At 42.6% G+C, this 17,245-nt stretch overlaps 1 pseudogene; it reads left to right on the forward strand.

The window, feature by feature from the left end:
- LOC123129355 (uncharacterized) overlaps positions 1-10,179 on the forward strand; it is a 29,056-nt pseudogene extending 18,877 nt beyond the window's left edge.
- Positions 10,180-17,245: the final 7,066 nt, after the last annotated feature.

Below are 17,245 nucleotides of genomic sequence, written 5' to 3' on the forward strand. Positions count from 1 at the left end.
ATCCTAATCTCGAAATACGCCAACCCAACATCTACCTTTGGAGACACCTGTAATACTCCTTTATAATCACCCAGTTACGTTGTGACGTTTGGTAGTACCCAAAGTGTTCCTCCGGTAAACGGGAGTTGCATAATCTCATAGTCATAGGAACATGTGTAAGTCATGAAGAATAGCAACAGCAACATACTAAACGATCGGGTGCTAAGCTAATGAAATGGGTCATGTCAATCAGATCATTCAACTAATGATGTGACCTCGTTAATCAAATAACAAGACCTTGTTCATGGTTAGGAAACATAACCATCTTTGATTAACGAGCTAGTCAAGTAGAGGCATACTAGTGACACTAAGTTTGTCTATGTATTCACACATGTATCATGTTTCCGGTTAATACAATTCTAGCATGAATAATAAACATTTATCATGATATAAGGAAATAAATAATAACTTTATTATTGCCTCTAGGGCATATTTCCTCCAATGCCCCCCTACCAAATTTATTTCTTTGTATAAACACATAGTAATATTTAATAATTTTTGGGCAAACTTTAATAGAATGCACTAGATTAGGCCCCTCAACTCTATTTAAGACTCATTTAGCCCCCTCTCAAATTGCGTTGAAGCTCCGCCACTGATTATCCGACTCAGATTCTAATGCTGAGGAGGGTGAGGAGCTTAGAGATGAATTAGTGTTGTTATCTTCGCTGTATAAATCAAGAAATAGACAGACTTGCACTGGGCTATTCAGTGTTAAGCCTAAGGTTAGATGCAATGCAACAAATGTTACATAATTGCTCGGTTCTTATGGCGGGCCTATTTTGGAATGCTAGAGGGTTGGGTGTGTTGGGGAACGTAGTAATTCCAAAAAAAATCCTACGCACACGCAAGATCATGGTGATGCATAGCAACGAGAGGGGAGAGTGTTGTCCACGTACCCTCGTAGACCGAAATCGGAAGCGTTAGCACAACGCGGTTGATGTAGTCGTACGTCTTCACGATCCGACCGATCAAGTACCGAACGTACGGCACCTCCGAGTTCAGCACACGTTCAGCCCGATGATGTCCCTCGAACTCCGATCCAGCCGAGTGTCGAGGGAGAGTTTCGTCAACACGACGGCGTGGTGACGATGTTGATGTTCTACTGACGCAGAGCTTCGCCTAAGCACCGCTACAGTGTTATCGAGGTGGACTATGGTGGAGGGGGCACCACACACGGCTAAGAGATCAATAATCAATTGTTGTGTCTCTAGAGGTGCCCCCCTGCCCCTGTATATAAAGGAGCAAGCGGGGAGAGGCGGCCGGCCAAGGAGGGCGCGCCAAGGGGGGAGTCCTACTCCCACCGGGAGTAGGATTCCTCCTTTCCTTGTTGGAGTAGGAGAAGGGAAGGAAAAATGAGAAGGAAGGAAGGGGGCGCCCCCCTCCCTAGTCCAATTCGGACCGGTCCATGGGGAGGGGTGCGGCCACCCTTTGAGGCCTTTTTCTCCTTTCCCGTATGGCCCATTAAGGCCCAATACGAATTCTTGTAACTCTCCGGTACCCCCGAAAATGCCCGAATCACTCGAAACTTTTCCGATGTCCGAATATAGTCATCCAATATACGGATTTTTACGTCTCGACCATTTCGAGACTCCTCGTCATGTCCCCGATCTCATCCGGGACTCCGAACTACCTTCGGTACATCAAAACACATAAACTCATAATATAACTGTCATCGAAACTTTAAGCGTGCGGACCCTACGGGTTCGAGAACTATGTAGACATGACCAAGACACGTCTCCGGTCAATAACCAATAGCGGAACCTGGATGCTCATATTGGCTCCCACATATTCTACGAAGATCTTTATCGGTCAGACCGCATAACAACATACGCTGTTCCCTTTGTCATCGGTATGTTACTTGCCCGAGATTCGATCGTCGGTATCTCAATACCTAGTTCAATCTCGTTACCGGCAAGTCTCTTTACTCGTTCCGTAATACATCATCCCGCAACTAACTCATTAGTTGCAATGCTTGCAAGGCTTATAGTGATGTGCATTACCGAGAGGGCACAGAGATACCTCTCCGACAATCAGAGTGACAAATCCTAATCTCGAATTACGCCAACCCAACAAGTACCTTCGGAGACACCTATAGAGCACCTTTATTATCACCCAATTACGTTGTGTCGTTTGGTAGCACACAAAGTGTTCCTCCGATAAACGGGAGTTGCATAATCTCATAGTCATAGGAACATGTATAAGTCATGAAGAAAGCAATAGCAACATACTAAACGATCAAGTGCTAAGCTAACGGAATGGGTCAAGTCAATCACATCATTCTCCTAATGATGTGATCCTGTTAATCAAATGACGACTCATGTCTATGGTTAGGAAACATAACCATCTTCGATTAATGAGCTAGTCAAGTAGAGGCATACTAGTGACACTCTGTTTGTCTATGTATTCACACATGTATTATGTTTCCGGTTAATACAATTCTAGCATGAACAATGAACATTTAACACGATATAAGGAAATAAATAATAACTTTATTATTGCCTCTGGGGCATATTTCCTTCAGTCTCCCACTTGCACTAGAGTCAATAATCTAGTTCACATCGCCATGTGATTTAACATCAATAGTTCACATCTTTATGTGGTTAACACCCATAGTTCACATCGACATGTGACCAACACCCAAAGGGTTTACTAGAGTCAGTAACCTAGTTCACATCGCTATGTGATTAACACCCAAAGAGTAGTAAGGTGTGATCATGTTTTGCTTGTGAGATAATTTTAGTCAACGGGTCTGTCACATTCAGATCCGTAAGTATTTTGCAAATTTCTATGTCTACAATGCTCTGCACGGAGCTACTCTAGCTAATTGCTCCCACTTTCAATATGTATCTAGACTGAGACTTAGAGTCATCTAGATTAGTGTCAAAACTTGCATCGACGTAACCCTTTACGACAAACCTTTTGTCACTTCCATAATCGAGAAACATATCCTTATTCCACTAAGGTTAATTTTGACTGCTGTCCAGTGATCTACTCCTAGATCACTATTGTACTCCCTTGCCAAACTCAGTGGTAGGGTATGTAATAGATCTGGTACACAACATGGCATACTTTATAGAACCTATGGCTGAGGCATAGAGAATGACTTTCATTCTTTTTCTATCTTCTCTCGTGGTCGGGCTTTGAGTCTTACTCAATGTCACACCTTGTAACACATGCAAGAAACTCTTTCTTTGACTGTTCCATTTTGAACTTCCTCAAAATCTTGTCAAGGTATGTACTCATTAAAAAAACTTGTCAAGCATCTTGATCTATCTCTATAGATCTTGATGCTCAATATGTAAGCAGCTTCACCGAGGTCCTTCTTTGAAAAACTCCTTTCAGATACTCCTTTATGCTTTGCAGAATAATTCTACATTATTTTTGATCAACAATATGTCATTCACATATACTTATCAGAAATGTTGTAGTGCTCCCACTCACTTTCTTGTAAATACAGGCTTCATCGCAAGTCTGTATAAAACTATATGCTTTGATCAACTTATCAAAGCGTATATTCCAACTCCGAGATGCTTGCACCAGTCCATAGATGGATCGCTGGAGCTTGCATATTTTGTTAGCACCTTTAGGATTGACAAAACCTTTTGGTTGCATCATATACAACTCTTCTTTAATAAATCCATTAAGGAATGCAGTTTTGTTTATCCATTTGCCAGATTTCATAAAATGCGGCAATTGCTAACATGATTTGGACAGACTTAAGCATAGATACAAGTGAGAAACTCTCATCGTAGTCAACACCTTGAACTTGTCGAAAACCTTTTGCGACAATTCTAGCTTTGTAGATAGTAACACTACTATTAGCGTCCGTCTTCCTCTTGAAGATCCATTTAATCTCAGTGGCTCGCCGATCATTGGGCAAGTCAATCAAAGTCCATACTTTATTCTCATACATGGATCTCATCTCAGATTTTATGGCCTCAAGCCATTTCGCGGAATCTGGGCTCATCATCGCTTCCTCATAGTTCGTAGGTTCGTCATGGTCAAGTAACATGACCTCCAGAACAGGATTACCGTACCACTCTGGTGCGGATCTCACTCTGGTTTACCTACGAGGTTCGGTAGTAACTTGATCTAAAGTTACATGATCATCATCATTAGCTTCCTCATTAATTGGTGTAGTAGTCACAGGAACAGATTTCTGTGATGAACTACTTTCCAATAAGGGAGCAGGTACAGTTATCTCATCAAGTTTTACTTTCCTCCCACTCACTTCTTTCGAGAGAAACTCCTTCTCTAGAAAGGATCCATTCTTAGCAACGAATATCTTGCTTTCGGATTTGTGATAGAAGGTGTACCGAACTGTCTCCTTTGGGTATCCTATGAAGACACATTTCTCCGATTTGGGTTTGAGCTTATCAGGATGAAACCTTTTTTTATAAGCATCGCAACCCCAAACTTTAAGAAATGGCAACTTTGGTTTCTTGCCAAACCACAGTTCATACGGTGTCGTCTCAACGGATTTAGACGGTGCCCTTTTTTTACATGAATGCAACTGTCTCTAATGCATAACCCCGAAACTATAGTGGTAAATCGGTAAGAAACATCATAGATTGCACTATATCCAATAAAGTACGGTTATGACGTTCGGACACAGCATTATGCTGTGGTGTTCCAGATGGCACAAATTTGTGAAACTATTCCATATTGTTTTAATTGAAGACCAAACTCGTAACTCAAATATTTGTCTCCGCGATCAGATCGTAGAAACTTTATTTTCTTGTCACGATGATTTTCCACTTCACTCTGAAATTCTTTGAATTGTTCAAATGATTCAGACTTATGTTTCATCAGGTAGATATACCCATATCTGCTCAAATCATCTGTGAAAGTCAGAAAATAACGATAGCCGCCGCGAGCCTCAACACTCATCGGATTGCATACATCAGTATGTATTATTTCCAATAAGTCAGTTGCTTGCTCCATTGTTCCGGAGAATGCAGTATTAGTCATCTTGCCCATAAGGCATGGTTCACAAGCATCAAGTGATTCCAAAAGCCCATCAGCATGGAGTTTCTTCATGCGCTTTACACCAATATGACCTAAACGGCAGTGCCACATATAAGTTGCACTATCATTATTAACTTTGCATCTTTTGGCTTCAATATTATGAATATGTGTATCACTACGATCGAGATCCAATGAACTATTTTCATTGGGTGTATGACCATCAAAGGTTTTATTCATGTAAACAGAACAACAATTATTCTCTGACTTTAATGAATAACCGTATTGCAATAAACATGATCATATTTATGCTCAACACAAACACCAAATAACACTTATTTAGGTTCAACACTAGTCCCGAAAGTATAGGGAGTGTGCGATGATGATCATATCAATCTTGGAACCACTTCCAACTCACATCGTCACTTCACCCTTAACTAGTCTCTGTTTATTTTGCAACTCATGTTTTAAGTTACTACTCTTAGCAACTAAACCAGTATCAAATACTGAGGGGTTGCTATAAACACTAGTAAAGTACACATCAATAACATGTATATCAAATATACTTTTGTTCACTTTGCCATCCTTCTTATCCGCCAATTATTTGGGGTAGTTCTGCTTCCAGTGACCAGTCCTTTTGTAGTAGAAGCACTTAGTCTCAGGCTTAGGTCCAAACTTGGGCTTCTTCACTTGAGCAGCAACTTGCTTGCCGTTCTACATGAAGTTCCCTTTCTTTCCCTTTGCCCTTTTCTTGAAACTAGTGGTCTTGTTAATCATCAACACTTGATGCTCTTTCTTGATTTCTAATTTCATCATCATGAAAAGCTCGAGAATCGTTTACATTATCCCTTGCATACTATAGTTCATCACGAAGTTCTACTAACTTGGTGATGGTGACTAGAGAATTCTGTCAATCACTATCTTATCTGGAAGATTAACTCCCACTTGATTCAAGCGATGTAGTACCCAGACAATTTGAGTATATGCTCACTGCTTGAGCTATTCCCCTCCATCTTTTAGCTATTGAACTTGTTGGAGACTTCATATCTCTCAACTCAGGTATTTTCTTGAAATATTAACTCCAACTCCTGGAACATCTCATATGGTCCATGATGTTCAAAACATCTTTGAAGTCCCAATTCTAAGTCGTTAAGCATGGTGCACTAAACTATCAAGTAGTCATCATATTGAGCTAGCCAAACGTTCATAACGTCTGCATCTGCTCCTGCAATAGGTCTGTTACCTAGCGGTGCATCAAGGACATAATTCTTCTGCGCAGCAATGAGGATAAACCTCAGATCACGGATCCAATCCACATCATTGCTACTAACATCTTTCAACTTAGTTTTCTCTAGGAGCATATAAAAATTAAACGGGGAGCTAAACGCGAGCTATTGATCTACAACATAGACAGGCTAATACTACCAGGACTAAGTTCATGATAAATTAAAGTTCAATTAATCATATTACTTAAGAACTCCCACTTAGAAAGACATCCCTCTAATCTTCTAAGTGATCACGTGATCCAAATTAACTAAACCGTAACCGATCATCACGTGAAATGGAGTAGTTTTTAATGGTGAACATCACTATGTTAATCATATCTACTATATGATTCATGCTCGACCTTTCGGTCTCAGTGTTCCGAGGCCATATCTGCATATGCTAGGCTCATCAAGTTTAACCCGAGTATTCTGCGTGTGCAAAACTGGCTTGCACCTGTTGTAGATGGACGTAGAGCTTATCACACCCGATCATCACGTGGTGTCTGGGCACGACGAACTTTGGCAATGGTGCATACTCAGGGAGAACACTTTTATCTCGAAATTTAGTGAGAGATCATCTTATAATGCTACCGTCAATCAAAGCAAAATAAGATGCATAAAAGATAAACATCACATGCAATCAATATAAGTGATATGATATGGCCATCATCATCTTGTGTTTGTGATCGCCATCTCCAAAGCATCATCATGATCTCCATCGTCACTGGCATGACACCATGATCTCCATCATCTTGGTCTATATCAATGTGTCGTCACATGGTCGTCTCGCCAACAATTGCTCTTGCAACTATTGCTATCGCATAGCGATAAAGTAAAGCAATTATTTGGCGCTTGCATCTTATGCAATAGAGAGACAACCATAAGGCTTTTGCCAGTTGCCGATAACTTCAACAAAACATGATCATCTCATACAACAACTTATATCTCATCACATCTTGACCATATCACATCACAACATGCCTTGCAAAAACAAGTTAGACGTCCTCTACTTTGTTGTTCAACTTTTACATGGCTGCTACGGGCTTAGCAAGAACCGTTCTTACCTAAGCATCAAAACCACAACGATAGTTTGTCAAGTTGGTGTTGTTTTAACCTTTGCAAGGACCGGACATAGCCACACTCGGTTCAACTAAAGTTGGAGAAACTGACACCCGCCAGCCACCTGTGTGCAAAGCACGTCGGTAGAACCAGTCTTGCGTAAGCATACGCGTAATGTCGGTCCGGGCCGCTTCATCCAACAATACCGCCGAACCAAAGTATGACATGCTGGTAAGCAGTATGACTTATATCGCCCACAACTCACTTGTGTTCTACTCGTGCATATGACATCTACGCATAAAACCAGGCTCGGATGCCACTGTTGGGGAACGTAGTAATTTCAAAAAATTTCCAACGCACGCGCAAGATCATGGTGATGCATAGCAACGAGAGTGGAGAGTGTTGTCCACGTACCCTCGTAGACTGAAAGCGGAAGCGTTAGCACAACGCGGTTGATGTAGTCGTACGTCTTCACGATCCGACCGATCAAGTACTGAACGTATGACACCTCCGAGTTCAGCACACGTTCAGCCCGATGACGTCCCTCGAACTCCGATCCAGCCGAGTGTTGAGGGAGAGTCTTGTCAGCACGACGGCGTGGTGACGATGTTGATGTTCTACCGACGCAGGGCTTCGCCTAAGCACCGCTACAGTATTATCGAGGTGGACTATGGTGGAGGGGGGCACCGCACACGGCTAAGAGATCAATGATAAATTGTTGTGTCTCTAGAGGTGCCCCCTACCCCCGTATATAAAGGAGCAAGCGGGGAGAGGCGGACGGCCAAGGAAGGCGCGCCAAGGGGGAGTCCTACTCCCACCGGGAGTAGGATTCCTCCTTTCCTTGTTGGAGTAGGAGAAGGGAGGGAAAAAGGAGAAGGAACGAAGGGGGCGCACCCCCTCCCTAGTCCAATTCGGACCAGTCCATGGGGAGGGGTGCGGCCACCCTTTGAGGCCGTTTTCTCCTTTCCCGTATGGCCCATTAAGGCCCAATACGAATTCCCGTAACTCTCCGGTACCCCCGAAAATACCCGAATCACTTGGAACCTTTCCGATGTCCGAATATAGCCGTCCAATATAATGATCTTTATGTCTCGACCATTTCGAGACTCCTCGTCATGTCCCTGATCTCATCCGGGACTTCGAACTACCTTCAGTACATCAAAACACATAAACTCATAATATAACTGTCATCGAAACTTTAAGCGTGCAGACCCTACGGGTTCGAGAACTATGTAGACATGACCGAGACACGTCTCCGGTCAATAACCAATAGCGGAACCTGGATGCTCATATTGGCTCCCACATATTCTACGAAGATCTTTATCGTTCAGACCGCATAACAACATACATTGTTTCCTTTGTCATCGGTATGTTATTTGCCCGAGATTCGATCGTCGGTATCTCAATACCTAGTTCAATCTCGCTACCGCCAAGTCTCTTTACTCGTTCCGTAATACATCATCCCATAACTAACTCATTAGTTGCAATGCTTATAGTGATGTGCATTACCGAGAGAGGCCCAGAGATACCTGTCCGACAATCGGAGTGACAAATCCTAATCTCGAAATACGCCAACCCAACAAGTACCTTCGGAGACACCTATAGAGCACCTTTATAATCACCCAGTTACGTTGTGACATTTGGTAGCACACAAAGTGTTCCTCCGGTAAACGGGAGTTGCATAATCTCATAGTCATAGGAACATGTATAAGTTATGAAGAAAGCAATAGCAACATACTAAACGATCAAGTGCTAAGCTAACGGAATGTGTCAAGTCAATCACATCATTCTCTTAATGATGTGATCCCGTTAATCAAATGACAACTCATGTCTATGGTTAGGAAACATAACCATCTTCGATTAACGAGCTAGTCAAGTAGAGGCATACTAGTGACACTCTGTTTGTCTATGTATTCACACATGTATTATGTTTCTGGTTAATACAATTCTAGCATGAATAATGAACATTTATCATGATATAAGGAAATAAATAATAACTTTATTATTGCCTCTGGGGCATATTTCCTTCAGGGTGAACCTAAAAAGAGAAGATACTATGTTAGTCATATCTGGTGTATAGTGTCTCTGATACATGAACTTTTGTGTGTGCAGGCGGTTGATACACCAATGATGCGTACCAAATTCCTCTACCTTAAGCACCTGACCATTATTTTGAGATTAGGACCAAACGGTGCCGGGACATATGACTATTTTTCTCTGGTTTCTTTCCTGAATGCTTCCCCTTTCCTGGAGAGTTTGACATTAAATGTAAGGCAGTGGTGCTGTTCTTTGATTTCATCCTGCGAAGCCATCAGATCAGTCTTTGTCTAGTTAACTGAATCATATTATCCTTTTTATTGTCAGGTGAGCCAGTGACATATGGTGCATGAATCGATTTTTGCGGGTTCTCAACCGAGGCGCATGCCTGAACACCGCCATGGCTGCCTCAAGAGCCTAAAGATCAATGGTTTCAGCTCTGCAAAGTGCTTGATTGAACTGACATGTTATATCCTCAAGAACGCGGTGTCACTCGAGTGCCTTACACTGGATACACTTTATGGGCAGAGGTGTGATGATGAAGGCGATTATGATTGGTGTATTCCCATGCCGGATAGTATTCTCTAGGAAACCCCTAGGGCGCTCTCGGCTATTAGAACATACATTGAGAATAAAGTTCCATCTGGAGTTAAGTTGACTGTTATGGAGCCTTGCAGCCAGTGCCATTGTAGTGGACTACAACAGGTATTGTCACAGTCGTGCAATAGTGCCGTTTCTACTTAGTTTGTTTGTTGAACTCTAAATTTATGATTGTGGCTCAGTGTAGCAAATGTTTAATCTAGTCTTGCTCTAGGTTTGTCTCAAGTCAGTTTTTTTGCTTAAGTTTGACTAATTCTCTACAGAAAATACAACACTAAATACACATGGTACGAAAATAGATTTCATAAAGTATCTCATGAGACCAGTTTGGTGTTCTAGGTGTTAATATATTTTCCTATAGACTTGATCAAACTTGAATAAGTTTGACTTAGAACAAATAAAAAATTTCAATTATTCGAAACAAAGGAAGTAACACTACAAGAAATATGTTAACTTATGACCTTCTGTTAGTGACCCTTGAAGAATTGGTCATAAATTTATGACCATTTTAGACCAATTGGTCAAAAGCTGTCTGGGGGGGCTCCAAACCCTAAACCATTGCGACCATTTTGGTCAGAAAGGTCATAATTTCCTTACACGAAATGGTCATAAAGCAAACAGCGCTAGTCCGCTGCCTTATTTCTAGTTGTTAACGACCAATATAGATGGTCATAGCCTTGTATATTGTGGTGGGTTGCTATGACTAGGCGCCACCTCATCAGTTTTGCCTATGTGTCATGTCCATGTGGCAATTTTTGCCCTAGGTTGTGAAGCAACCTATATTTCTGTCATTCCCAAAATTCCCAAAAAATCTTATAAATTCTTTGGGTCATATCTTCGTCAAATATGTAAAAACCTTCCTTGCCTAGTTCAAAAATATTCATTTTCCTATTCTGTTCAGAACAACAGTTTGTGAAGGAAGTACCACTTTGGCATGTCCAAATAGTATCCATTTTCTATAGTGCTTTCCTATGCCCAAATAACCATCCTCCACCAAATGCCAGCTCAATCCATTCATTATTTTGAGCCCAGCTTCAACATTCGTATTTATGTCCAGTGTGGTAGTTTGCAAAGCAAGTACCACCTAGGCTCCTCCTTTTGAGCTAAAAATTTGTGAAGACGGTCTTCTTAGTAACTGATCATCCTCAGCCAAAACACACGCCCATTAGCCATGTACATTTCCTGTACCGCTAATCAAACACTGGCTGTTAATTCATGTTTGAGCATCGATCGGTCTCCTCGTGAGAATCTTATGTTGTAATTTTCTTCCTAGCACCTACCTGGGAGTGCCCAACCCACTAGACATGCCTAGGCCGCCCATAACACATGGCAACTCCACGGTCACGCGGCAGGCATGCGAGCTTACGCGCTCTAGAGTTGGAGCCCTCGGCAACCGTCCCTACCTCGACGTATCGCCACCAAACCATGTATTTATGATTACATAGGTACTTATGTAACTAGAAATGATTTTTGGAAAAAATAAATAGCAAACTATGAGGCAGCTGCAGTTCAAATTTGACCTGCTTCCAGCTGAATCGGCGGAAATTTGTCTTTTTCACGAGAGGTGGATCAAAACTTTTTACACCCAACCACTTTGTTAATTGTGCATTAAATTTGGCCTAGTATTTTATAAAAATGATTTGGTCCAATTTTGCAACAATTATTTTGGAGGTCCTTCACAAAAAAACTTCCTTTTGGGCACTCGAAAAATGGAAAATGTTTTTTCGTCCAAAGAAAATGAAAACTTCCTTAGGCAACATTGTTTGCCATTCCAATAGGCACCCTTGTGCACAATATGAGATCATTTGAACAAACTATGCCATGAATGTGGCCATAAGATTGATCATTTGGCTTGAAAGCCATTGATCTCCACACGTGATAGCTCGTTTCTGAGAACACTTTTTAAAAATAATTGCCGTATTACAAGTTTGTTATTTTTCCTGGGAACTTGGCCACATATAATGACACAATGCGAAGGTTTCCCAATTTTTCGATTTTTTTTGAATTTTTTATGCCCGTTTCAAAATGCGGTCAAAACGGCGGGAATGACCGTTCCTAGCTAGTGGTTGAATCTTGGAATTTTTTTGGTGTTTCTCTGATTAAATAGATACTTATGTACCTAGAAATGATTTTTGGAAAAAGTAAAAAGCAAACTATGAGGCAGCTGCAGTTCAAATTTGACCCGCTTCCATCTGAATCGGCGGAAATTTGTCTTTTTCACAAGAGGTGGATCAAAACTTTTTACACCCAACCATTTTATCAATTGTGCATTAAATATAGTCTAGTATTTCATAAAATTAATTTGGTCCAATTTGAAACAATTATTTGGTAGGTCCTTCATAAAAAACTCATTTTGGGCACTCAGAAAATGATTAAAAATAGATAGAAAGATAAAAATGCATGCAAATTGGTGATCATCCAAAAAATGTGGACTAACTTGAGAGAAAATTTTAGTTGTGCCGTTTTGCAAAATATTTTGATAGTTGCTTCACAAAATACCCATAGTTTTAGTACATGTGCCGAACATTCTCGAACAGTACACCCCGATCTATGGGTACCACTTCCTCTGGTACACCCACCTGTTGGAGTCGGACGGGTCGGTTCAAGCACCCCCCCCCCCGGTTGGAGCTTGGATCACGGTGTGGCGGCCGTCGCGGCGCCGACCAAGGGCAGCACCTCGTCGGATCTACGACGGATTTGTAGTGCGATGACGGTGGACATGAAGGAGGAGGAAAAGCTATGGGAGAGGTGGGGATGGGAAAGAAGAAGAAGGGGGAACCCGGTTGGCACTCATAGCACCGGGGTTGCGGCGGTGGTCGGCGCTGAGCACTACCGGAGATGAGGAAAGCCATGGGATCTGGTGGGGAAGAAAAGAAATCAGTGGATGGCGTTGTCTCACGCGAGAAGATAAGTGCGGTGCGTGTGGGCCCTTTGGGAAGGATGTGGGCGTGAAAGAGAGTAGCACGTGGTTTGTTAGCTATTTTGTGGCCGTGCGATCAGCTCGAATCGAGCGGCCTGTGCGCGACCGGCGGAACACTCGGCCGGTGCGCCGGGTATAAACGTTTCCCTTCTTTAAATTTGAACACTAGTTTTTGGTTTGCTAAGAGCAACATAATGTTCTCACCTGACAACACCCATCAGAAAAGCGAGGGAGTTTACCACAAAACCCACAGGAAGAGCAACACCCATCAAATCATGGTGGTTATTCAACTAAGAGAAACACGGTTGTTATTCTGTTACTCTAGCTGGTATTCTAGTGTTACTTCTTTTGACAGTATGAGATCGTTTCTAAACATTCTGCGGTCAGCTAGAGAGACATGGTGCCCGATTGAGCTCCTCTTGTATCTCTCACTTGGCAGAAGCCATGTGATCGTCGCCCTAATTTTTGAAATGGATATCACCAGGCATATGGCAGTGAGTAGGACAGTGGGTACTGAAGGAATTTCGGTACTAGTAGAAGACATGTCTTCTTCAGCTGGGCTATCGTCTCAGTCGAGTTGTCCCAGTGACAGTGAGGAACGGCGAGCGAAAATCAATACGTGGAAGAAGAAATGAAAAAAAGAAGAGAAAGAACAATAAGGCAGCAAAAATGAAAAAATGAAAAAGAAACAAAAACAAAGAGAAAGAAGAATCGAAAAAAGCCACACCGATCTACATGCAACGGACAAGATAATACGTGGAGAAGCGACACGTCTCTGATGTATCTATAATTTTTGGTTATTTTACACTAGTAGAAAAAGGGTCAAACGTGAAGCACATTAGTGCCGGTTTGAATTAGAGCCGGCACTAATGTGTACATTAGTGCCGGTTCGTGGCGGCGATCAATAGTACCGGTTCGTGGCGAACCTTTAGTACCGGTTCATGCCACGAACCGGTACTAAAGAGGCTGTGTCAGCCTGCAGAGAGGCTATGGCCCCACCATCACCATTTAGTGCCGGTTCGTACCACGAACCGGTACTAATGAGGTTACGGCAAGCTGTTTTTAGTCCCACCTCGCCAAGAGAGAGGCAGTATGAGCGGTTTATAAGCCGTGAGTGCACAGACAATGACGAAGAGTTGCAATGCTCACCTACATGTTGATTAGCTTCAAGCCTTGCGGAATAGCATAGATTGCACTGAGCTATCTGCAGTGGCTTAGTGCAATCTACACTATTCCGAATGCCTTGAAGAAAATTAACCAGCATTGCACCTCTTTTTTATTTTTAATAACTTATTTAAACTCCGGACTTCTTTTGTGTTCAGTATGCAGCATTTAAAGCTTGTTATGCCTCAAGGTTGTTGTGGTTTGGAAATTATGGATTTGACAACCATGAATCATAGCTTTTTGTGTAAGTGACTTGGGAAACTCAAGTTTGGCAAACTCTATTGACTAGTAGAAAAACGGTCAAATGTGAAGCACATTATAGTGCCGGTTTGAATTTGAGCCAGCACGAATGTGACCATTAGTGCCGATTCCAACGGCTAGGTGGGCTGCTACCATTAGTACCGGTTCGTTGCCAATCTTTAGCACCGGTTCATGGCACAAACCGATACTAATGTGTATCCCACCAATCAGGAAGAATCACACGGATCGTGTGTTTCTTTCTAGCTCTTGCGAGTCGTTGGATCAAGGGTGTGTTTCTTCCTAGCTCATGTGAGTCGTTGGATCGAAACTACCACAATCACTTTGTGAGCCAGACGACCCTATATATAGCCCATCTCTCGCCTTCCCTGCATAAGTCTTTCAGTTCATTGACTACATACATCTACCAGTTCATCGACTGCATACATCTACCAGTTCATCGACTGAATACAAATCATTCGGATTCGCCATCATACGCCCAACCGTGCATTTGATATGCATATATATGCATCACGAGCCACGGTAGGGCTGTATGATGGCGATACCGATTGGTTTGTTCTAGATCCGACATAAAAGGTTTGATACAACTTCTTTTTTGTGACATAAGATCTAACATTGTTGCTTCTAGTAGTTCTCTTGATTCCACTAATGATTCTCTTAGCCAAGTTACACTTGAGCAAGAAAATAGCTTATTGAAGGGAATTATAGAGAAAGGAGTGTACAAAAGCCTTGCCGGGAGTAAGCAATTCGAGGAAATTGTGCGCAAGCAAGGAAGGCAGCGGAAGAATCAAGGTGTTGGTTTTGAACGAAAGTTCAATGCCAATGGAGTTGAGTGGGAAGAAGATCAATACCCCAAGACAAAGTTTGTTCCTCAACAAGAGAAGTATCCTACTTCCTTCAAGGGGACACAAGCTCAAGATGATCTTCCACCACAAGACTACAAGCAAAAAGGCAAGGACAAGCTTCAAGAGAAAATTGATGAGGTTATGGCAAGTTGTTTTTAGTCCCACCTCGCCAAGAGAGAGGCAGTATGAGCGGTTTATAAGTCGTGAGTGCACAGACAATGACAAAGAGTTGCAATGCTCATCTACATGTTGATTAGCTTCAAGCCTTGCGGAATAGCATAGATTGCACTGAGCTATGTGCAGTGCAGTCTACACTATTCCGATTGGCTAGAAGCAAATTAACCAGCATTGCACCTCTGTTACATGGCCACTTCAATGTTTTTTAAAATTATTTGAACTCCGGACTTCTTTTGTGTTCAGTATGCAGCATTTAAAGCGACGTCATCAATTTTCAACATGTTCTGACATCATTTGTTGTTTTTCAGTCATTTACCTAATTGTTTAGAGAGCTAAATGACCGTGAAATTGAAAATCACTACAAAACAAATCCTGAAAATGTTGAAACTTGGCATGGTATCATCGTATCACCCGCATAGCATGCGCGAAAGAGCAGAGAGGGTCACGGCAAAAACTGGACGCACTTCGTGTACAAACTGGACAAACTCTTTCTGAATATCAGGGTTTCGGGCTATGCAAAAATAAGTAATGCAGAAAATAAAAGAACTATACAAAAAAAATTACTCAAAAATAAATAGAAGAAAATAAATAATGCAGAAAAGAAAAAACTATATAAAAAACTACTCAAAAATAAATAAAAGAAAATAAGTAATGCAGAAAAGAAAAAACTATATAAAAAATTTGTTGGCGCACTGCCCTGTGGGTCTACCAGACCTAGGGTGTGCAAATGCAGGCCCAGAAGGGTCAGCAGACTCACAGGGCAGCGCGCCCTAATTAATTAGGCCTAGAAGCCTGCTATATAGAGGAGTTCGAAGAGGTAGCCGCGGCTGGGTTTATAAACCAGTGCGGCTGCCCTTCGCCGGGCGAGGTGGGACTAAATTTTGGGGTGGCAGCGCAAACTCTAAATACAGCAAAAACAACTAAAAATAAATAAAACAAAATAAATAAAGCAGAAAGGAAAAAACTAAATGAAAAAAGCCCACCTACCGGGCCACAGTGGCCTGCATACGACTAGAAACCAAACCTGTTGTTGGGCCAGGATGCAGGCCCGCAAGCCCAATAGGCCCCACATGGCAGAGTAGCAGAGGTAGGCCCAGAAGGCCTGCTTTAGAGAGGAGCTCGAGACAGCAGCGGCGGCGGGGCTTATAAGCAGGTGTGTGCGCCCTTCGGCTAGCGAGGTGGGACTAAAATTCTGCGCCCCTCGCCTGGCAGCGCACACCCTCCAACCGGCACTAAAGGCCCCCCCTTTAGTACTGGTTGGTGGCTCCAACCGGTACTAAAGGCCTTTGTTTCCCGCCGCTTGGCCTGGTGAAAATAGGCCTTTAGTACCGGTTGGAGCCACGAACCGGTACTAAAGGCCAATCTTATATATATAGCACTTACGAAAATTTCAGTTTCAACTCCCCACTACGTCTCCAACCTCCGCCGCGCACGCCGCTCGATCCCGTCGTCGCCGCCCGTCGCCCGTACCGTCGTCCGTCGTCATCGTCGCTGTCCCCGCCGCCGCCCGTCGTCATCGTCGTCTCGCGCTGCCGCCCCCAACGCCGCCGCCGTTCGTCGTCATCGCCGCGGCCGTACGTCTCTCTCTCGCTCCCGCACACACATACACACACATACACACACACACCGGCGCCCCCGCTCGTACGTACGGGGCGGCGGCATATGGGGCCACACACACACACATATACCACACACACACACACGCATACACACACATACACACATACATACACACATATACGTATATACACACACACATGCATACACACACACATACACACACACACACATTTTTTTACTTATTTTCTGTTTTTTAGAAAAGTTAATTAGATGATCGAATGTTAGATATTAATGTCGAATGTTAGATGAATTAGTTAGCTAGATAGAAAAATTGTCGAACTAGAGATTAGAACTAG

Source organism: Triticum aestivum, chromosome 6A (genome assembly GCF_018294505.1).
Source record: "Triticum aestivum cultivar Chinese Spring chromosome 6A, IWGSC CS RefSeq v2.1, whole genome shotgun sequence".
In the NCBI taxonomy this organism is placed as follows: Eukaryota; Viridiplantae; Streptophyta; class Magnoliopsida; order Poales; family Poaceae; genus Triticum; species Triticum aestivum.